Source organism: Mauremys reevesii, linkage group 3, assembly GCF_016161935.1.
Source record: "Mauremys reevesii isolate NIE-2019 linkage group 3, ASM1616193v1, whole genome shotgun sequence".
Taxonomy (NCBI): domain Eukaryota; kingdom Metazoa; phylum Chordata; order Testudines; family Geoemydidae; genus Mauremys; species Mauremys reevesii.
The window spans coordinates 141,868-164,159 of record NC_052625.1 but is presented as its reverse complement, the minus strand read 5'-3'; the positions used below and the strand labels follow the sequence as shown (position 1 = coordinate 164,159).

At 50.7% G+C, this 22,292-nt stretch overlaps 3 long non-coding RNA genes across 3 annotated transcripts; all 3 read left to right on the top strand.

Annotated features, from left to right (window-relative positions):
* Nucleotides 1-2,447: 2,447 nt before the first annotated feature.
* On the top strand, nt 2,448-3,705 carry LOC120401857. Its single transcript, XR_005596791.1, has 3 exons — nt 2,448-2,607; nt 2,975-3,106; nt 3,397-3,705. It is a non-coding gene; the product is annotated as an uncharacterized LOC120401857 (long non-coding RNA).
* Nucleotides 3,706-7,288: 3,583 nt separating this feature from the next.
* On the top strand, nt 7,289-9,766 carry LOC120401940. Its single transcript, XR_005596855.1, has 3 exons — nt 7,289-7,639; nt 7,977-8,088; nt 9,376-9,766. It is a non-coding gene; the product is annotated as an uncharacterized LOC120401940 (long non-coding RNA).
* A 9,275-nt stretch (nt 9,767-19,041) lies between these two features.
* LOC120402045 lies at nt 19,042-20,961 on the top strand. Its single transcript, XR_005596926.1, has 3 exons — nt 19,042-19,177; nt 20,139-20,328; nt 20,857-20,961. It is a non-coding gene; the product is annotated as an uncharacterized LOC120402045 (long non-coding RNA).
* The last annotated feature ends 1,331 nt before the right edge of the window (nt 20,962-22,292 follow it).

The window sequence follows — 22,292 nt, the reverse complement described above, 5'->3', positions numbered from 1 at the left end:
CTCAGGAGGGTCGAGCCCCGGCGTGATAGATTACACTCCCTTATTATGTTGCTTGGCAGCTGCCTGGTTTATCCAGTCCTTGCAGGAAGAGCAGCCCGTTTCAGCTAGCTGGTGGGGGCTTGGAACCAGGGTGGACGGGCAGCCCCCCATCAGCTCCCCGCCCCCCTAAGTTCCCTGTGCTCCGTTAGCTGGGGCTGGGTTTGTAAGAAAAGGTTCCCGACTAGTAGTTATGAGGGAGACAAGGTCCCCATTTTCAGGGGCTGCTCAGTTCTCTGGCCAGGAGCAGTGTGTCCTCTGCAGCAGAAGGTTAGATCCAGGAGAATGGCTGCAGGTGGAGAGTTGCTTACCTTCCTCCTGTGTTTCTCTGTTCTCTAGTACGTTGGCCAACACACACCCTCTCTATGCTGGCCTTTCCTTATGCTGTCTCCCTTCTTAGGACATGGGGAGGTGTGCTAGGTGTGCATCCGCACAGGTTAGGTCTTGGAAGCCCTGGAGGAGTAGGAGGGGATGAAAACCATGTTGGGCAGTAGGTGCTAAAGTGGAGCGGTGGCTGTTGGTGTTAACTCGGTCTCTGTTCGTCGAGTGGGGCCGATGCAGATGGGATGGAAGAGGGAGGCAGGGATGAGGCCAAGATTTCAAGCACCAATAGAGCTGTGTGTAGTTATGGCTCATGCTTGGCTTTTGCAGCTGCGCTTGCAGAGGAATTGTCCAGGAGCCCCAGCCCAAGGAGAAACTGGCAGAAGTGGATCTGAGCAGCCTGGACATCCTTCTAAGGAGACATGAACAGTGCTCAGCTTTCTGCCTTCTGAACAACTGGCTGTGAGTAAGCGGTCAGTGCTTTCAATTCCTTATCTGTACTTGCTGTAGTTTTCTTCACAGGCCATGTGCTTCCTCGTTGGGTACCGGGCACAGTGGTATTAAGGCTGGGGAAGGGACAGGAGTCTCCTGAGCAAAGTGACCATTTTGGGTGCAGTTACAATGGGTCTCTTCTAGTTGCAGGTGTAAAGTAGTAACGGGAGATGGTTTGAGGGCGGAGCTGTGGGATACAGGAGATGTGAAATGAAGAGACTACGCAACATTGCAGACCAAGATGCTATTTTTTTTTTTGCTTTTTCTCCCCTCTGCTGGGTTTAGTACCAAGGAAAAAGAAGTCACACATCAGAATCTACTGCCTCATGCGATGGCAAGTGAGTGAGAGCAGCGAGCCTGTGAGCATTGTTCAGGCCAGGCAAGAGCCGTCCATCTGGGAGCCGAGGAGATGCTACTGTCAGTGAGATAAGTGTCTGTTTTGCTGAGGGTTCTGCTCACGGCCGATCTGACTCCAGGTAGAGACACCCTGTTAGCTGGGGCTGGGTTTGTAAGAAAAGGTTCCTGACTAGCTGTGGATACGAGGGAGACAAGGTCCCCGTTTTCAGGGGCTGCTCATTTTTCCATCCACAAGCAGTGTGTCCTCCGCAAGAGAAGGTTGGATCCAGGGGGATGCCTCGAGCTGGCGAGTTCCTTCCCCTCCTCCTGCGTTTCTCTCCCTCCCTCCCTCTCTCTTTTCTGTACTGTGTTGGCCAACACACACTCTCTTTCTCTCTGTCTGTGCCCTTGCCTCTCCCTGTGCTTTCTCCCTTTATAGGACACGGGTAGGTGTGGATCCCCACAGGCTAGGTCTCGGGAGCCAGGAAGAAGTAGGAGGGGATGAAAATTATGTGGGGTCATGGGTGCGAGAGTGGAGGTGGGTATTGTAAAATATCTAGCACGGTAGCATGTTGGATAGTGATGGCTCTTCCATAGGTGGTTTGCTGTTCTTGCAGAGGCCCGCTCAAGGCCAATGGAGCCGCCCCAGACAGAGGAGAAGCATCTGGAGGAACCAGACCTGCACAATCTAGATGTTTTTCACTTGGCAGTGGAGCTAAGAAGTGCTCTCGTGATATTCGAGGAGCAGGTGTGTGTTTTTGTGAAATCTCTCTCTATCCAGTATCTGCTGTGATAGACCCAGGCCAGTTGGGAACAGCAGAGTAGTAGAAGGGAGATAAACCTGCCACTGGATAAGTAGTTTTCTGTTCCCTGAGTGACCAGTGCAGGGGCTGCTCCAGGCTAATGAGAACACCTGACTCCAATTAACCTGCTAAGAGTCAGGTGAGGCTGTTAAGCATGTGACTCTAATTAAGCAGTCGGTGTTTGGAATCCCTCATCTGTACTTGCTTCAGTTTTGTTCAGAGGCTGTGAATTTCCTCGTTGAACACGGTGCTTTGTGGGTTTAGTACCAAGGGAAAAGAGGTGGAGGGTCAGAGTCTGCTCCCCTCATGCGATGGAAAGCAAGTAAGAGCGGGGAGACAGTGAACATTACTGATGCCAGGCAAGAGCCGTCCAGCTTGGAGCCGAGTAGCCGTCACTGTCAGTGAGATAAGTGTCTTGTTAGGTGAGGGCTCTGCTCACTTCCCGCTTGGCTTCAGGTACGGATGCCCAGTTAGCTACGGCTCGGTGTGTAACAAAATGTTCCTGACGAGCTGTGGATATGTGGGAGACAAGGTCCCCATTTTCAGCATCAGCTCATTTCTCCGTTCACAAGCGGTGTGTCCTCTGCAGAAAAGCTTGGATCCAGGAGGATGATTCCAGGTGAGGAGTTCCTTGCCTTCCTCCCGTGTTAATCTCTCTCTCTCTTTTCTCTGTGTGTTGGCCAACACACTCTCTCTAAATCTGTCCTTGCCTCATTTTGCGCTGTCTTGCTTCATGGCACATGGGCAGGTGTGCTAGGTGTGCTCCCCACAGGCTTGGGTCTCGGGAGTAATGAAGAAGTAGGAGGGGACAAAAATTATGTGGGGTAGAAGGGATGAGAGTGGATTGGAGACTGTCGGTTTTGAGTCGATCTGTGTTAATCAGGTGGGGCTGATGTAAATGGAATGGCAGAGGGAGCGAGAGATGAGGGCAAGATTTCACACACCTTCACAACTGTGTAATGTTGGATCATGCATGGCTTTTGCAGCTGCGCTGGTACAGGAATTGTCCAGGAACCCTACCCGGAGGAGAGACTCTCAGAAGTGAACCTGATCAGCCTGAACATTCTTCTAAGCAGACATGAACAGTCCTCAGCTTTCTCCCTCCTGCATAAATGGCTGTGAGTAAGCGCTGTACTTTTATTCACAGGCCGTGTGCTTCCTCGTTGGGTACAAGGCTCTGTGGGATTAAGGTTAGGGAGTGGCCAGAGTCTCCTGAGAGAGTGACTATTTTGGGTGCTGTTACAATGGGTATCTTCGACTTGCAGTTGTAAAGCAGTAATGGGAGATGGGTTGAGGGTGAAGCCCTGGGATACGGGAGATGGGAAATGAAGAGACTATGCGACATTGCAGACGGAGATGCTATTTTTTTTTTTTGTTTTTCCCTCCTCTGCTGGATTTGATACCAAAGAAAAAGAAGTCATTTGCCAGTCTACTGCCCTCATGTGATGGAAAGCGAGCGAGAGCGATGAGACCGTGAGCATGGTTGATGCCACGCAAAAGCCATCCATCTGGCAGCAGAAGAGCTGTCGCAGTGAGATAAGTGTCTGTTTTGGTGAGGGCTCTGCTCATGGCCCACGTTGATGCTGGTAGGGATGCCCCGTTAGCTAGGGCTGGGTTTGTAAGAAAAGGTTCCTGACTAGCTGTGGTTGTAAGAGAGATAAGGTTCCCAATTTCAGGGGCTGATGATTCCTCTGGTCAGGAGCAGGATGACTCCAGGTGTCGAGTTACTTGCCTTCCTCCCATGTTTCTCTGTCTTCTCTATTGTGTTGGCCAACACTCTCACTCTTTCATTCTCCCTTCCTTGCCTTTCCTGGTGCCGTCTCCCTACGTAGGATGCGGGAAAAGGGTGCTAGGTGTGCATCCGCACAGTCTACGTCTTTGGGACCCATGAAAAATTAGGAGGGTATGAAAATCATGCATATTAGTGGGTGCCACAGTGGAGCAGTGCCTGTGGGTGTTGACTTGGTCTTTAATCATCGCCTGGGGCTGATGTAGACCAAATGAGAGAGGGAGGCAGAGATTAGGGCAAGATTTCACATACCTTCAGAGCTTTGTGTAATGCTGACTCACCCTTGGCTTTTGCAACTGCACTGGCAGAGGAATTGTCCAGGAGCGCTGTCTGGAGGAGAGACTCTCAAAAGTGGACCTGAACATCCTTCTAAGCAGACATGAACAGTCCTCAGCTTTCTGCCTCCTGCATAACTGGCTGTGAGTAAGCGGTCGGTGCCAGTGGAATACCTCATCTATACTCGGTGTAGTATTCTTCACAAGCCGTGTGTCTCCTTGTTGGGTGCGGGACTCTGTGGTATTAAGGCTGGGGAGGGGCCAGAGTCTGGTACGCAGAGTGACTGTTGGGTGCTGTTGCAAGGGCTGCTTTTTGGTTGTAATGCTAAAGGTGTAATGGGAAGAGTGTTGAGGGCGGAGCTCCCCGTGTGGGAGAGGGGAAAAGAAGAGCCAATGTGACATTTGCCTACTGAGATGGTAACTTGCTTGGTTTTTCTCCTTGTGTGGGGTTTAGTACCAAGGGAAAAGAAGTCACGTATCAGTCTACTGTCATCATGCGAAGGAAAGCGAGACCGACGAGACCGCGATCATTGTCGAAATCAGGCATTAGCTGTACATCTGAGAGCGGAGCAGTCACCGCTGTCAGTGAGATAAATGTCTGGTTTGGTGAGGGATCTGCTCATGGTCCACCTGGCTCCAGGTAGGGATGCCCCATTAGCTGGGGCTGGGTTTGTAAGAAAAGATTCCTGACTAGCTGCTGTTATGAGGGAGACAAGGTCCCCATTTTCAGGGGCTGGTTATTGGTCTGTTGACAAGCACTGTGTCCTTTGCAGCAGAAGGTTGGATCTAGGGGGATGAATCCAGCTGGTGAGTTTCTTGCCTTGCTCTTTCTCTCTCTGTCTCTTCTCTAGTGTGTTGGCCAACACTTTTTTTCTCTCTCTGTCTATGTCCTTGCATCTCCTTGTGCTGTCTCCCCTCATAGCACACGGGCAGGTGTGTTACGTGTGCATCCCCACAGGCTAGGTCTCGGGAGCTATGAACAAGTAAGAGGGGATGAAAATCATGCAGAGTAGTGGGCACTAGAGTGGAGTGTAGACTGTCGATGTTGACTTGGTTACTGTTCATCAAGTGGGGCTGATGTAGATGGGATGGGAGAGGGAGGCGGGCATGAGGGCAAGATTAAATGCACTAATAGAGCTCTGTGTAGTGATGATGGTACTTACTTGACTTTATTAGTTTGCAGAGGAATCATCCAGGAGCCCTCGCCGGACGAGAATATGCAGAAGTGGACCTCAGCAGCATGGACATCCTTCTAAGGAGACATGAATATTCCTCATCATTCTGCCTTTTGCATAACTGCCTGTGAGTAAGAGATGAGCACTTTCAATTCCTCACCTCTGCTCGCTGTAGTTTTCTTCACAGGCCGTGTGCTTCCTCGTTTGTTATGAGACTCTGGGATTAAGGCTGGGGAAGGGACAAGAATCTCCTGAACAAAGTGACTATTTTGGGACAAAGTGTACTTAGATTTCCAGAAAGCCTTTGATAAGGTCCTTCACCAAAGGCTCTTATGAAAATAAAGTTATCACTGGAAAAGAGTGAAGATCCTTTCATGGATTGAGAACTGCTTAAGGGAACAAAGGGTAGGAATTAATGGTAAATTTTCAGAATGGAGAGGGGTAACTAGTTGTGTTCCCCAAGGGTCAATGCTAGGACAAATCCTATTCAATTTATTCATAAATAATCTGGAGAAAGGTGAGGTGGCAAAGATTGCAGATGATACTAAATTGCTCAAGATAGTTAAATCCAATTAACACTGTGAAGAACTTCAAAAAGTTCCCATAAACTAAGTGATTGGGCAACAAAATGGCAAATGAAATTTCATGTGGATAAATGTGAAGTAATGCACATTGGAAAAAACAACCCCAACTATACATAAAATATGATGGGGGGCTAATTTAGCTACAACTAATCAGGAAAGAGATCTTAGGGTCATCGTGGATAGTTTTCCGAAGATGTCCACGCAGTGTGCAGCGGCAGTCAAAAAAGCAAACAGGATGTTTGGAATCATTAAAAGAGGAATAGAGAATAAGGCAGAGAATATCTTACTGTCCTTGTATAAATCCATGGTACTCCCACATCTTGAATACTGGGTACAGATGTGGTCTCCTCATCTCAAAAAAGATATACTGGCATTAGAAAAGGTTCAGAGAAGGGCAACTAAAATGATTAGGGGTTCAGAATGGATCCCATATGAGGAGAGATTAAAGAGGTTAGGACTTTGCAGTTTGGAAAAGAGGAGATTAAGGGGGCATATGATAGAGGTATATAAAATCACGAGAGGTGTGGAAAAAGTGAATAAGGAAAAATAAGTTTACTTCCTATAATATAAGAACTAGGGGCCACCAAATGAAATTAATGGGCAGCAGGTTTAAAATAAATAAAAGGAAGTTCTTCTTCACACAGCGCACAGTCAACCTGTGGAACTCGTGAAGGCCAGGACTATAACAGGGTTTAAAAGAGAACTGGATAAATTCGTAGAGGTTAGAGCCATTAATGGCTATTAGCCAGGATGGGTAAGGAATGATGTCCCTAGCCTCTGTTTTTCAGAGGGTGGAGATGGATGGCAGGAGAGAGATCACTTGATCATTACCCGTTGGGTTAATTCCCTCTGGGGCACCTGGCAATGGCCAGGATACTGGGCTGGATGGATCTTTTGGTCTGAGCCAGTTTGGCCATTCTTATGTTTTTATGGGTGCCTTTACAATGGGTGCCTTCCAGTTGCAATTGTAAAGTAGTAAAGGGAGATGGGTTGAGGGCTGGGATACGGGAGACGTGAAATGAAGAGACTACGTGACATTGCAGTTGGAGATGCTAATTTTTTTTGGTTTCCCTCCCTCTGCTGAGATTAGTACCAAGGAAAAAGAAGTCACGGTCAGAGTCTACTGTCCTCATGCGATGGAAAGTGAGCGAGAGTGACGAGACCACGAGCATTGTCAAAATCAAGCATTAGGCATGCATCTGGGAGCGGAGCAGCTACTGCTGTCAGTGAGATAAGTGTCTGTTCTGGTGAGAGCTCTGCTCACGGCCCACCTGGCTCCAGGTAGGGACGTCTTGTTAGTTGGGCCTGGGTTTGTAACAAAATGTTCATGACTAGCTGTGGTTATGAGGGAGACTGGGTCCCCATTTTCAGGGTCTGCTCATTTCTCTGCTGACAAGCGATGTGTCCTCTGCAGAAAAGATAGGTTCCAGGTGGCGAGTTGCTTGCCTTCCTCCCGTGTTTCTCTCTCTCTCTCTCCTCTAGTGTTGGCCAACACACTCTGTCAGTCTGTCCTTGCCTCTTTTTCTGCTGTTTCACTTCATTGCACACAGGTAGGTGAGTTAGCTGTGTATCCCCAGAGGCCAGGTCTTGGGAAGCATGGCGAAGTAGGAGAGGACGAAAATAATGCAGGGAAGTGGGTGTGAGAGTGGAGGCAGGTACTGGAAGGTCTTGTGCACCTGTAGTGTTTTTGGCAGTGATGGCTTTTCCATAGGTGGTTTGCTGTTCTTGCAGAGGGCAGCGGAGCATCTGCAGGAAGCGGACCTGCACAATCTAGCTGTTTAGCTTTGCAGTGCAGCCGAGGAGCGCTCTTGTAATGTTGGAGGAGCAGGTGCGTGTTTTTGTGAAATGATATTTGTCTATCCAGTATCTGCAGAATGAGGTGCCTCGTGGAGAGCAGAGAGATGCTTCTCCCATCCATGGGATGGGTCCTGGGGAAGGTCCAGCTCTGCCTGTGGCTGGCAGTGGTCTGGGATTGTCCCTTTCCTGGAGGGCTGTAGCTCCTTAGGAGTGGTGAGTATTTTAGGCCCTGGGTAAGCTGAAGAAGAATAAAGGAGGGAGCAGCAGCCAGTGACGTGTGTCTCCGTTGTTCTTCCATGCACAAGTGGTGACCTAGCTTACAAGTGTTCTCTCTCTCTCTCTCTCTCTCTCTCTCTCTCTCTTTTCAGTCGTACTGAGATTGGTCAGATGAGAGATCGGCCAACCTGTGGCAGAGACCAAGGAAGGAACAGCCACCCGGAGCCCATCCCTAGGGATGGAAGCCGGACAATGATCTGCAGAGTAAGAGCAAATGGAAACTTGCTGAAGTTCAGTATTGAGGGAGGGCTGCAAATACTCTTGTCAGTGGAGAGAATTTGTGAGTATGGGGAGGGCCCCTGAGGAAAGACCTCAGCATCTCACAGGGGCACGATAAGCTCAGGGGAATCCTTTGTGCCCTCTCAAGGAATTGTCAGGTGCTATGGAGTCTTCCCAAAGTGCGATAACTCTTTGTGGAGAGCCAGGAAGGTGACTAGAGGTGCTGAGTTTGCCTCCTTCCTGTATGTGGATCTCTGCTCTCATAGTTGGCCAACATGTGCGCGCTCTTTTTCTGTCTCTCCTTGCATAGAACATGGGCAATGGTGGAGAGGCTGGAGAGCCTGCATCCCACTGGGGCATTGGGAGGGGGAAGAGAAGCATGATGGGTACTAGATCCTCCATTGGTAGTGGTGGGGGTGATTGTAGGAGTTGACTCTGACTCTGTTCATCAAGTGGGGCTGATGTACGGTTGGTGGGAGAGGGAGGGCGGCATCTCACACACCAATAGAACTTTGGGCAGTGACGGCCCCTGTGACGGGTTGGATCACAGACACCCCCCTGGGAGCTGCCAACTGATGTGCCAAGTCTACCTCTGCCCCTGCTTTCCCTGCTAGCTCAGGACTCTAGCACCCTCTTGCTGAGCCAGATACTCCCATCTGCTCCAACATAGACCCAGGGTCTGAATTACTTGCCCCAAAGCTGCAGGTTTACCTGAAAACAGCTCACAGAAGTGTGCTTGTCTTTAGCACTCAGATGCCCAACTTTAGCACTCAGATGTACAAACACAAATAAGTCTGTTTTACCCTGCATAAAGCTTATACGGAGTAAACTCATAAATTGTTCATCCTCTATAACACTGATAGAGAGAGATGCACAGCTGTTTGCCCCCCCTCCAGATTAACTCTGGGTTAATTAATAAGTAAAAAGTGATTTTATCAATACGGAAAGTAGGATTTAAGTGGTTCCAAATAGTAAGACAGAACAAAGTGAGTCACCAAGCGAATTAAAAAGCGCAAATCTATGTCTAATCAAACTGAACACAGATAATCTCACCCTCAGAGATGCTTCAGTAAGTTTTTTCCTCAGACTGGACCCCATCCAGGCTTGGGCACAATTCTTTCCCTGGTACAGCTCTTGTTCTAGCTCAGGTGGTAGCTAGGGGATTCTTCATGACTCCATGGAGCTATAAAGGTGTGATGGGAGAACAACCACCTACACAACACTGCAGATTCCGATGATAACTTTTGTTTTTCCCTCTTCTGTTGTGCTTAGTACCACGGAGAAAGAAGTGAAGGGTAAGAGCCCACCCCCGTTGTGAGATGGAAAGCACCAAGAGCCGTGAGACCACAAGCGTTGTCGATGCCAGCCTATGGCGATGCCGTCGATCTGGGAGTGGAGCAGCCGTCACCATCAGTGAGATAAGTGTCTGGTTTGGGGAGGACTCCGGTAACGGCCCACCTGCCTCCAGGCTGAGACTTGTCATTAGCTGGGGCTCGGTTTGTAGGAAAAGATTCCTGACCTGCTGTGGTTACGAGGGAGACAAGGTCCCCATTTTCAGGGGCAGGTCTTTTCTCTGTCCACAAACAGTGTGTCCTACGCAGCAGAAGGTTGGATCGAGGAGGATGACTCCAGCTGTTGAGTTTCTTGACTCCATCCCACATTTTTCTCTCTCCCCTAATGTGTTGGCCAACACACACTGTCTCTCTCTCTCTCTCTCTCTCCTTGCCTCTCCTTGTGCTGTCTCCCTTCGTAGGACACGGGCAGGTGTGTTAGGTGTGCATCCCCACAGGCTAGGTCTTGTGAGCTATGAACAAGTAGGGGACCGAAATGATGCAGGGCAGTGGGCGCTAGAGTGGAGCGGTGACTGTGGGTGTTGACTGAGTCTCTGCTCTAGTGGGGCTGATGTGGATGGGATGGGAGAGGGAGGCAGGGATGAGGGCAAGATTTCACGCATCAATTGTATTTTGTGTAGCGATGGCTCTTGCTTGGCTTATTTCCTGCACTTGCAGAGAAATCTTCGGGAGCAGCAGCAGGAGGAGAAACTAGCAGACGCGGACCTGAGCAGCCTGGACATCCTTCTAAGCACAGATTAACAGTCCTCAGCTTTCTGCCTTCCACATAACTAGCTGTGAGTAAGCAGTCGGTGCTTCGAATTCCTCATCTGTTGTCGCTCCAGTTTTGTTCCTGGTCGGGTACATGGCTCTGTGGGGTTAAGAGGAGAGAAAGGCACAGGTCTCCTGTGCAGAGTGGCTGTTTTGAGTGTACGTGCAACAGGCTGCTTTCTAGTTGTGCTCCTGAAGGTGTAACGGAAGAAGGGTTATGGGTGGAGGTCTGGGGTGCGGTAGATGGGAGAAGAACTTATGTGATGTTGCCAACTGAGATGCTAACTCGTTTGTTTCTCCTCCACCCCCTTGTGCTGGGTTCAGGACCAAGAGAAAAGAAGTGGAGGGTCAGCGTCGGCTCATCTCATGATACGGAAAGCGAGTGAGAGCAGCGAGCCTGTGAGCATTGTTCATGGCAGGCAAGAGCCGTCCAGCTGGGAGCGGAGCAGAGGCCACTGTCACTGAGATAAGTGTCTGGTTTGGTGATTGCTCTGCTCACGGCTCAGCTCCTGGTAGGGACACCCCATTAGCAAGATCTGGGTTTGTAAGAAAAGGTTCCTAACTAGTGGTTATGAAGGAGACAAGGTCCCCATTTTCAGGGGCTGGTAATTTCTCTGGCCAGGAGGGTGTGTCCTCTGCAGCAGAAGGTTGGATCCAGGGGGATGACTCCAGCTCGTGAGTTTCTTGACTCCCTCCCATGTTTTTTTTCTCTCTCTCTCTCTCCTCTAATGTGTTGGCCAACACACACTCTGTCTTTCTCACTCTGTCTCTGTCCTTGCTGCTTCTTGTGCTGTCTTCCTTCATAGGACACGGATAGGAGTGTTAGGTGTGCATCCCCACAGGCTAGATCTCGGGAGCTATGAACAAATAGGAGGAGATGAAAATCATGCGGGGCAGTGGGCGCTAGAGTGGAGCGGTGTAGGTGGCGGTTTCCGCAGTCTCAGTTCCTCGAGTCGCGCGGAGGTAGATGGGAGGGGCGAGGAGGCAGGGATGAGGCAAGATTAAATGCACCAGTAGTGCTGTGTGTAGTGATGGTACTTGCTTGGCTTTATTAGTTTCCAGAGGAATCATCCAGGAGCCCTCGCTGGACGAGAATATGCAGAAGTGGATGTGAGCAGCCTGGGCATCCTTCTAAGGAGACATGAATAGTCCTCCGCTTCCTGCCTCCCGCTTAACTGGCTGTGAGTAAGAGGTCAGTGCTTTGAAATCCTCATCTGTACTCACTGTAGTATTCTTCACAGCACGTGTGCTTCCTCATTGGGTATGGAGCTCCATGGTATTGAGGCTGGGAGGGCCAGAGTCTGCTGTGCAGAGTGACTATGTCGGGTGCCGTTGCAAGGGGTGCTTTTGGTTGCAATACTAAAGGTATAACGGGAAGAGGGTTGAGGGCAGAGCCGTGCCATGCGGGAGAGTTGAAAGGAAGAGCCTAGAAGACATTATGAACTAAGGTGGTAACTGATCTGTTTTCTCCCCTTGTTCTGGGTTTAGTACCAAGGGAAAATAAGTCACGTGCCAGAATCTACTGCCCTCATGCGATGAAAAGCGAAGGAGAGCGATGACACTGCAAGTATTGTCGATGCCACGCAAAAGCCGTCCAACTGGGAGCAGAACAGCCGCCATTCTCAATGCGATAAGTGTCTGTTTTGGTGATTGCTCTGCTCACGGCCCTCCCTGCTCCTGGTAGGGACGCCACATTAGCTGGGGCTGGGTTTGTAAGAAAATGTTCTTGACTAGCTGTAATTCTGAAGGGCACAAGGTCCCCATTTTCAGAGGCTGCTCAGTTCTCTGGCCAGGAGCGGCGAGTTCTCTGCAGCAGAAGGTTGGATCCAGGAGGATGAGTGCAGGTGGTGAGTTGCTTGCCTTCCTCCTGTGTTTTTCTCTTTCTCTTCTAATGTGTTGGCGAACACTCTCTCCCTGTGTGTCTCTGTCTGTCTCTCTCTCTCTCTCTGTCCTTGCCTCTCCTTGTGCCGTTTCCCTTCATAGGACATGGACAGTGGTGCTAGCTGTGCATCCCCGCAGGCTACGTCTCAGGAACCATGAAGAAGTAGGAGGGGATGACAATCATGCTGGTCAGTGGGTGCAAGAGTGGAGCGGTGACTGTCAGTGTGTACTCGGTCTGTATTCATTGAGTGGATTTCACGCACCAATAGAGCTGTATGTAGTGATGTCTCATGCTTGGCTTTTGCAGCTGCGCTTCTAGAGGAAGCATGGAGGAGCAGCAGCCGAAGGAGAAGGTGGCAGACGTGGACCTGAGCAGCTTGGGCATTCTTCTAAGCAGAGATTAACAGTCCTCAGCTTTCTGCCTTGCACATAACTGGCTGTGAGTAAGCGATACTGTATTCAAAGCTCTGAACTCCTCACTTAAAGTCGCCCCGGTTAACATTGTTACGTTGCTGATCAGTTAGGGAACATGCTTGTGTAACGTTGCACAATGCTCCCTTATAACGTTGCTTGGCAGCTGCCTGGTTTATCCAGTCCTTGCAGGAAGAGCAGCCCGTTTCAGCTAGCTGGTGGGGGCTTGGAACCAGGGTGGACCGGCAGCCCCCCATCAGCTACCTGCCCCCCTAAGTTCCCTGTGCGGCAGCCACCCAGCAGGCTATCAATTGCCGGCAGTTCAGCTGTCCCTTCCCCCCCACTGCCATGTGCTGCTCCTGCCCTCTGCCTTGGAGCTGCTCCCCGGAGCCTCCTGCTTGCTGTGCAGGGGAGAGGGGAAAGGGGGGCTAATGTCATGGTGTCCCCCTCCCCGTACTCCTGCCCCCCACTTATCTCTTCTCCATCTAGAGCAGGGTGGGGACAGGACAGGGCTCAGGGTGGAGAGAGTCTGTTGCCTACAGCTGTTGTCTCAACTTCCTGACCTACTTAAAAAGGCAATGTCCTTAAAGTGGTGTCAGCGCACTTGAAGGGGCAATGTGCATCTCTCGCTCTCCCTCCCCCCCCCACACACACACAGGGTGTGTCTCTGCCATGCTGTCTGCCCTCCCTCCCTCCATTCGTGCTGCCTTGTAGAGTGTGAGGTTACATTAACAACAATGCGTTAACCCTTGAGGGCTCAGCTGAGTGCTAGTTCATCATTTAGCAGTAAGGCATTCCCTGGGAAATATCCCACCCTCTGACTGCACCACCTCAACCAAGCTTCACAATCATCATTACTGGTTACAGTATTAAATTGTTTGCTTAAAACTTACACTTTTAATTTCTCCTCTTTACTTGCTCTAGTATTGTTCACAGGCCGTGTGCTTCCTCGTTGGGTACAGGACTCTGTGGTATTAAGGCTGGGGAGTGGCCAGAGTCTGCTGTTCAGAGTGACTGTCGGATGCTGTTGCAAGGGCTGCTTTTTGGCTGAAATGCTAAAGGTGTCATGGGAAGAGGGTTGAGCGCTGCCGTGTGGGAGAGGTGAAAGAAGAGCTAATGCGATGTTGCCCGCTTAGATGGTAAGTTATTTTTTCCCCTTGCGCTGGCTTTAGTACCAAGGGAAAAGAAATCAGGCATCAGAGTCTACTCCCTTCATATGTTGGAAAGTGATCGGACCGCGAGAGCTATTGATGCTATGGAAAAGCCGTCCAACTGGGAGTGGGAACAGCTGCTACTCTCAATGATAAGTGTCTGTTTTGGTGATTGCTCTGCTCATGGCCCCCTTGCTTCTGGTAGCGATGCTCCATTAGCTGGGGCTGGGTTTGTAAGAAAAGGTTCCCGACTAGTAGTTATGAGGGAGACAAGGTCCCCATTTCCAGGGGCTGCTCAGTTCTCTGGCCAGGAGCAGTGTGTCCTCTGCAGCAGAAGGTTAGATCCAGGAGAATGGCTGGCTGCAGGTGGAGAGTTGCTTGCCTTCCTCCTGTGTTTCTCTCTCTCTCTGACTCTCTCTGTTCTCTAGTATGTTGGCCAACACACACCCTGTCTATATCCTTACCTTTCCTTATGCTGTCTCCCTTCTTAGGACATGGGCAGGTGTGCTAGGTGTGCATCCGCACAGGTTAGGTCTTGGAAGCCCTGGAGGAGTAGGAGGGGACGAAAACCATGTTGGGCAGTAGGCGCTAAAGTGGAGTGGTGACTGTTGGTGTTAACTCGGTCTCTGTTCGAGTGGGGCTGATGTAGATGGGATGGAAGAGGGAGGCAGGGATGAGGCCAAGATTTCAAGCACCAATAGAGCTGTGTGTAGTTATGGCTCATGCTTGGCTTTTGCAGCTGCGCTTGCAGAGGAATTGTCCAGGAGCCCCAGCCCAAGGAGAAACTGGCAGAAGTGGATCTGAGCAGCCTGGACATCCTTCTAAGGAGACAGGAACAGTCCTCAGCTTTCTGCCTTCTGAACAACTGCCTGTGAGTAAGCGGTCAGTGCTTTCAATTCCTTATCTGTACTTGCTGTAGTTTTCTTCACAGGCCATGTGCTTCCTTGTTGGGTACCGGGCACAGTGGTACTAAGGCTGGGGAAGGGACAGGAGTCTCCTGAGCAAAGTGACCATTTTGGGTGCAGTTACAATGGGTCCCTTCTAGTTGCAGGTGTAAAGTAGTAACGGGAGATGGTTTGAGGGCAGAGCTGTGGGATACAGAAGATGTGAAATGAAGAGACTACGCGACATTGCAGACCGAGATGCTATTATTTTTTTCTTTTTCTCCCCTCTGCTGGGTTTAGTACCAAGGAAAAAGAAGTCACACGTCAGAGTCTACTGCCCTCGTGCCATGGCAAGTGAGTGAGAGCAGCGAGCCTGTGAGCATTGTTCAGGCCAGGCAAGAGCCGTCCATCTGGGAGCTGAGGAGATGCTACTGTCACTGAGATAAGTGTCTGTTTTGCTGAGGTTCTGCTCACGGCCGATCTGACTCAGGTAGAGACACCCTGTTAGCTGGGGCTGGGTTTGTAGAAAAGGTTCCTGACTAGCTGTGGATCTGAGGAGACAAGGTCCCCGTTTTCAGGGGCTGCTCATTTTTCCATCCACAAGCGGTGTGTCCTCTGCAAGAGAAGGTTGGATCCAGGGGGATGCCTCGAGCTGGCGAGTTCCTTCCCTTCCTCCTGCGTTTCTCTTTCTCTCCCTTTTCTGTACTGTGTTGGCCAACACACACACTCTTTCTCTCTGTCTGTGCCCTTGCCTCTCCTGTGCTTTCTCCTTTATAGGACACGGGTAGGTGTGGATCCCCACAGGCTAGGTCTCGGGAGCCAGGAAGAAGTAGGAGGGGATGAAAATTATGTGGGGTCGTGGGTGTGAGTGGAGACAGATATTGTAAAATATCTAGCACGGTAGCATGTTGGACAGTGATGGCTCTTCCATAGGTGGTTTGCTGTTCTTGCAGAGGCCCGCTCAAGGCCAATGGAGCCGCCCCAGACAGAGGAGAAGCATCTGGAGGAACCAGACCTGCACAATCTAGATGTTTTTCACTTGGCAGTGGAGCTAAGAAGTGCTCTCGTGATATTCGAGGAGCAGGTGTGTGTTTTTGTGAAATCTCTCTCTATCCAGTATCTGCTGTGATAGACCCAGGCCAGGGAACAGCAGAGTAGTAGAAGGGAGATAAACCTGCCTCTGGATAAGTAGTTTTCTGTTCCCTGAGTGACCAGAGCAGGGGCTGCTCCAGGCTAATGAGAACACCTGACTCCAATTAACCTGCTAAGAGTCAGGTGAGGCTGTTAAGCATGTGACTCTAATTAAGCAGTCGGTGTTTGGAATCCCTCATCTGTAGTCGCTTCAGTTTGTGCTAAAGCTGTAATTGGAGGAGGGTTGAGGATGGAGCCCTGGGGTGCGGTAGATGCGAGAAGAAGAAACTATGCGTGTTGCTGACTGAGATGGTAACTGATTTGTTTTCCCCCCTTGTGCTGGGTTTAGTACCAAGGGAAAAGAAGTGGAGGGTCAGAGTCCGCTCCCCTCGTGCGATGGAAAGCAAGTAAGAGCGGAGAGACAGCAAACATTACTGATGCCAGGCAAGAGCCGTCCAGCTTGGAGCCGAGCAGTCATCACTGTCAGTGAGATAAGTGTCTTGTTAGGTGAGGGCTCTGCTCACTTCCCACTTGGCTTCAGGTACGGATGCCTAGTTAGCTACGGCTGGGTGTGTAACAAAATGTTCCTGACGAGCTGTGGATATGTGGGAGACAAGGTCCCCATTTTCAGCATCAGCTCATTTCTCTGTTCACAAGCGGTGTGTCCTCTGCAGAAAAGCTTGGATCCAGGAGCATGATTCCAGGTGGCGAGTTGCTTGCCTTCCTCCCGTGTTAATCTCTCTCTCTTCTCTAGTGTTGGCCAACACTCTCTCTCTCTGTCCTTGCCTCTCCTTCTGCTGTCTCCCTTCATGGCACACAGGCAGGTGAGCTAGCTGTGCGTCCCCAGAGGCCAGGTTTCGGTAAGCCTGGCGAAGTAGGAGGGGATGAAAATAATGCAGGGCAGTGGGTTTGAGAGTGGAGCGGTGATTGTCGCTATTAACTCGGTCTCTGTTCATCAGGTGGGGCCGATGCAGACGGAATGGAAGAGGGAGGCAGGAATGAGGGCAAGATTTCAAGCATCAACAGAGCTTTGTGTAGTGATTGCTCATGCTTGGTATTTGCAGCTGCTCTTGCAGAGGAATTGTCCAGGAGCCCTAGCTGGAGGAGGAAGAGGCAGAAGTGGACCTGAGCAGCTTGGACATCCTTTTAAGCAGACACGAACAGTCCTCAGCTTTCTGTCTCCTGCATAACTGGCTGTGAGTACGTGGTCTGTACTTTGAATTCCTTCTCTGTACTTGCTGTCATAAGGCCATGTGCTTCCTCGTTGGGTACGTGACTATTTTAAGTGTAGGTGCAACAGGCTCATTTTTCGCTGTAGTGCTAAAGGTGTGATGGAAAGAGTTGAGGGCGGAGCAACAGGCTGCTTTCTAGTGGTGATCCTGAAGGTGTAACGGAAGAAGGGTTATGGGTGGAGGTCTGGGGTGCGGTAAATGGGAAAAGAACTTATGTGGTGTTGCCAACTGAGATGCTAACTCGTTTGTTTCTCCTCCACCCCCTTGTGCTGGGTTCAGGACCAAGAGAAAAGAAGTGGAGGGTCAGCGTCGGCTCACCTCACATTACGGAAAGCGAGTGAGGCGGAGATTGCAAGCATTTTGGATGCCAGGCAAGAGCCGTCCAGCTGGGAGCGGAGCAGCCGCCACTGTCAATGAGATAAGTATCTGTTTTGGTGATTGCTCTGCTCACTGCCCACCTGAATCCAGATACAAATGTCCCATTAGCTGGGACTGGGTTTGTAACAAAATATTCCTGACTAGGTGTGGTTCTGAAGGAGACAAGGTCCCCATTTTCAGGGGCTGCTCATTTCTTTGTTCACAAGAGCTGTGTCCTCTGCAGAAAAAGTTGGATCCAGGAGGTTGATTCCAGGTGGCGAGTTGCTTGCCTTCCTCCTGTGTTTTTTTTCTCTCTCCCTTCTCCAGTACGTTGGCCAACACACACCCTTTCTCTTTCTGTCCTTGGTTTTCCTTGTGCTGTCTCCCTTCGTACGACACGAGCACGTATGCTTGGTGTGCACCCCCACAGGGTAGGTCTCGGGAGCCATGATGAAGTAGGAGGGGACGAAAATTGTGCAAGGTAGCGGGCGCGGGAGTGGAGGGGTGACTGCCAGTGTTAACTTGGTCTCTGTTCATCAAGTGGGGCAGATGTAGATGGGCTGGAAGAGGGAGGCAGGGATGAGGGCAAGATTTCAAGCATCAATAGAGATGTGTGTAGTGATGGTTCATGCTTGGCTTTTGCAGATCCATTTCCAGAGGAATTTCCCAGGAGCCGTAGCCAGAGGAGAGGTTGGCAGATGTGGACATGAGGAAACTGAACATCTTTCTGAGCAGACACGAACAGTCCTTGGCTTTCTGCTTCCCACATAACTGGCTGTGAGTTAGCTGTCGGTGCTTTGAATTCCTCATCTGTTCTTGCTGTACTTTTCTTCACATGCCATGTGCTTCCTCGTTGGGCATGAGGCTCTTTGGCATTAAGGTGGGGGAAGGGCCAAGAGTCTCCTGAGCAAAGTGACTATTTTGGGTGCAGTTACAATGGGTCCCTTCTAGTTGCAGGTGTAAAGTAGTGATGGGAGATGGGTTGAGGGCAGAACCGTGGGATACAGGAGCTGTGAAATGAAGAGACTACGCGACATTGCAGACGGAGATGCTGTTTTCTTTTTTTGCTTTTCTCCCCTCTGCTGGGTTTAGTACCAAGGAAAAAGAAGTCACACGTCGGAGTCTACTGCCCTCATGTGATGGACAGTGAGTGAGAGCAGCGAGCCTGTGAGCATTGTTCATGCCAGGCAAGAGCCGAGCAGAGGCCACTGTCACTGAGATAAGTGTCTGGTTTGGTGATTGCTCTGCTCACGGCTCAGCTCCTGGTAGGGACACCCCATTAGCAAGGTCTGGGTTTGTAAGAAAAGGTTCCTAACTAGTGGTTATGTAGGAGACAAGGTCCCCATTTTCAGGGGCTGGTAATTTCTCTGGCCAGGAGGGGTGTGTCCTCTGCAGCAGAAGGTTGGATCAGGGGAAGACTCCAGCTCTTGAGTTTCTTGACTCCCTCACATGTTTTTCTCTCTCTCTCTCCTCTAATGTGTTGGCCAACACACACTCTCTCTGTCTCACTCTGTCTCTGTCCTTGCTTCTTCTTGTGTTGTCTCCCTTCATAGGACACGGATAGGAGTGCTAGGTGTGCATCCCCACAGGCTAGATCTCGGGAGCTATGAACAAATAGGAGGAGATGAAAATCATTCAGGGTATTGGGCGCTAGAGTGGAGCGGTGTCTGTGGATGTTGACTCAGTCTCTGTTCATCGAGCGGATGTAGATGGGATGGGAGAGGGAAGCAGGGATGAGGGCAAGATTAAATGCACCAGTAGTGCTGTGTGTAGTGATGGTACTTACTTGACTTCATTAGTTTGCAGAGGAATCATCCAGGAGCCCTCACCGAACGAGAATATGCAGAAGTGGATGTGAGCAGCCTGGACATCCTTCTGAGGAGACCTCAACAGTCCTCAGGTTTCTGCCTTCTGCCTAACTGGCTGTGAGTAAGCAGTGAGTGCTTGGAATTTTTGTACTCACTGTAATTTTCTTCATAGGCCATTTCCTTCCTTGTTTGGTATGGGGCACTGTGGGATTAAGGCTGGGGAAGAGACCGGAGTCATACTTGCCAACTTTCACTGGGTAGATAAGAACCCTGAATTCACAATATTCCAAAAATCATGCTAATCCTATTTCAGATAAGGCCAAAACAAGCCAATTCCTAAGAACCCCAGCACTCAATGACTAGATCTCTCCTGGCGTGCAGTCTGGGACTGTGGTGGGTCCGCTGTGCACCCCTGACTCTCTCTCCCGCCTTTGCCCCTGCTTGCCGGAAGTAGCAAGCTACAACGAGCAATAAGCTACAGGCCAAAACCAAGCCCGATTTGTATGTTTTATTTTCCCCCTTGAGATTTGGTGTGTGTGACCAGAGTCTGCTGTGCAAAGTGACTATTTCGGGTGTCGTTGCAAGGGGTGCTTTCTACTTGCAGTCCTACCCAGGGGTGGATCTATAAAATACGGCGCCCCAAGCAGGGCGCTGCGCTGCGCCGCCCTTCCCCGGTCCCGCGGCCGGGGCAGAAGTGTCTGCGGCGGGTGTGGTGGTCCCGCGGCTCCGGTGGAGCATCCGCAGTCATGCCTGCGGGAGCTCAAGCGGAGCCGCGGGAAGAGGGGACCCGCCGCAGTCATGCCTGCGGCAGGTCCGCTCGTCCCGGGCTCCGGTGGACCTCCCTCAGGCATGACTGCGGAAGGTCCGCCGGAGCCAAATGCCGCCCTGCCCTGACAACGCCGCCCCACGCGCCTGCTTGGCGCGCTGGGCTCTGGAGCCGGCCCTGGTCCTACCGGTGTAATGGGAATAGGGTTGAGGGCGGAGCCCCACTGTGTGTGGGAGGGGAAAATAAGAGCCTACCCAAAGTTGCTGACTGAAAGGGTAACTGATTTGTTTTCCCCCCTTGTGCTGGGTTTAGTAGCAAGTGAAAAGAAGTCACAGGCCAGAGTCTACTGCCCTCGTGCAATGGAAAGAGAGCAAGAGCGATGAGTCTGCAAGCGTTGTTGATGCGTCGCAGAAGGCGTCCATCTGGGAGCGGAACTGCCACCACTCTCAATGAGAAGTGTCTTCTTTGGTGATCGCTCTGCTCAAGGCCCATCTTGCTCCTGGTAGGGATGCCCCGTTAGCTGGGGCTGGGTTTGTAAGAAAAGGTTCCTGACTAGTTGTGGTTACAAGGGAGACGATGTCCCCATTTTCAGGGGCTGCTCACGTCTCTGGCTAGGACCAGTGTGTCCTCCGCAGCATATTAGATCCAGGGGGATGACTCCAGCTGGTGAGTTTCTTAACTCCCTCCCACGTTTTTCTCTCTCTCTTCTCTAATGTGTTGGCCAACACACACTCTGTCTGTCTGTCTCTCACTCTCTCTCCTTGCCTCTTCTTATGCTGTCTTCCTTCGTAGGACACAGGCAGGTGTGTTAGGTGTGCATCCCCACAGGCTAGGTCTAGTGAGCTATGAACAAGTAGGGGACCGAAATGAGCAGGGCAGTGGGCGCTAGAGTGAAGCGGTGACTGTGGGTGTTGACTGAGTCTCTGCTCTAGTAGGGCTGATGTGGGAGGCAGGGATGAGGCAAGATTTCACGCACCAATTGAATTTTTGTAGTGAGGGCTCTTGCTTGGCTTATTTGCTGCACTTGTAGAGGAATTGTCCAGGAACAGCAGCCGGAGGAGAAATTGGCAGACGTGGGCCTGAGGAGCCTGGACATTCTTCTAAGGAGACATGAACAGTCCTCGGCTTTCTGCCTCGTGCATAACTGGCTGTGGGTAAGTGGTCAGTGCTTGGAATTCCTCATCTGTACTTGCTGTGATTTTCTTCACACTTTGTTTGCTTCCTTGTTGGGTGTGGGGCTCTTTGGGATTAAGGCTGGGAAGGGACCAGAGTCACAATTGCTAACTTTCACTGGGGAAATGAACACCCCAACTTTGACAATAAGCCAAAAATCAAGATAAACCCATTTGAAAAGGCCAAAACAAGCCAATCCTAAGAACCCCAACACTCAATGACTAGATCTCCCCTGGCATGCAGTCTGGGACTGTGGTGGGCCCGCTGTGCACCTCAACTAGCCGTCCCCTTTGCTCCTCCTTGTCCGTGCTTGCTGGAAGCAAAAAGCTACAAGAAGCAATAAGTTACAAGGCAAAAAGAAGCACAATTTCTACGTGTTTTCCCCACAGGTTTGGTGTGTCTGACGAGAGTCATCTGTGCAGAGTGACTATTTCAGGTGTCGTCGCAAAGTGCTTTCTACTTGTAGTCATAAAGGCGTGATGGGAGGAGGGTTCAGGGCAGAACCCACCATGTGGGAGAGGCAAAAGAAGCTACCCAACATTGCCAATTGAGATGGTGACTGACTTGTTTTCCGCTGGATTTAGTACCAAGGAAAGAAGTGACAAGTCAGAGTCTACTGCCCTCATGCGATGGAAAGCGGCGAGTGATGGGACTGGGAGAATTATTGCTGCCTTGAAAAAGCCGTCCAACTGGAAATGGAACAGTCATCACTGTCAATGAGATAAGTGTCTGTTTTGGTGATTGCTCTGCTCACGGCCCACCTTGCTCCTGAAAGGGATGCCCCGTTGCTGAGGCTGTGTTTGTAAGAAAAGGTTCCTGACTAGCTGTGGTTTTGAGAGAGAGAGAGAGAGAGAGAGAGAGAAGATCCCCATTTTTAGGGGCTGCTCAGTTTTCTGGCCAGGAGCGTGTGTCCTACTCAGCAGAAGGTTGCATCTAGGAGAATGAGTCCAGGTGGTGAATTGCTTGCCTTTCCTCGTGTTTCTCTCTCTCTCTCTCTCTCTCTCTTCTCTCTAGTGTGTTGGCCAACCTCTTTCTCAATCTGTCCTTGCTTTTCCTTGTGCTGTCTCCTTCTTAGGATATTGGCAGGCGAGCTAGGTGTGCACCCCCACAGGTTGTGTCTTGGGAGCCATAAAGAAGTAGGAGGATGAAAATCATGCGGGGCAGTCGGTGCGAGACTGGAGCGATGACTGTTGGTGTTGTGGGGCTAAGACAGATCGAAGCGGCAGGGAAGAGGGCCTTAATTGGGCTCTATGTAGTGCAGGAGTTCTCAAACTGGGATTTAGGTCCTGTCAG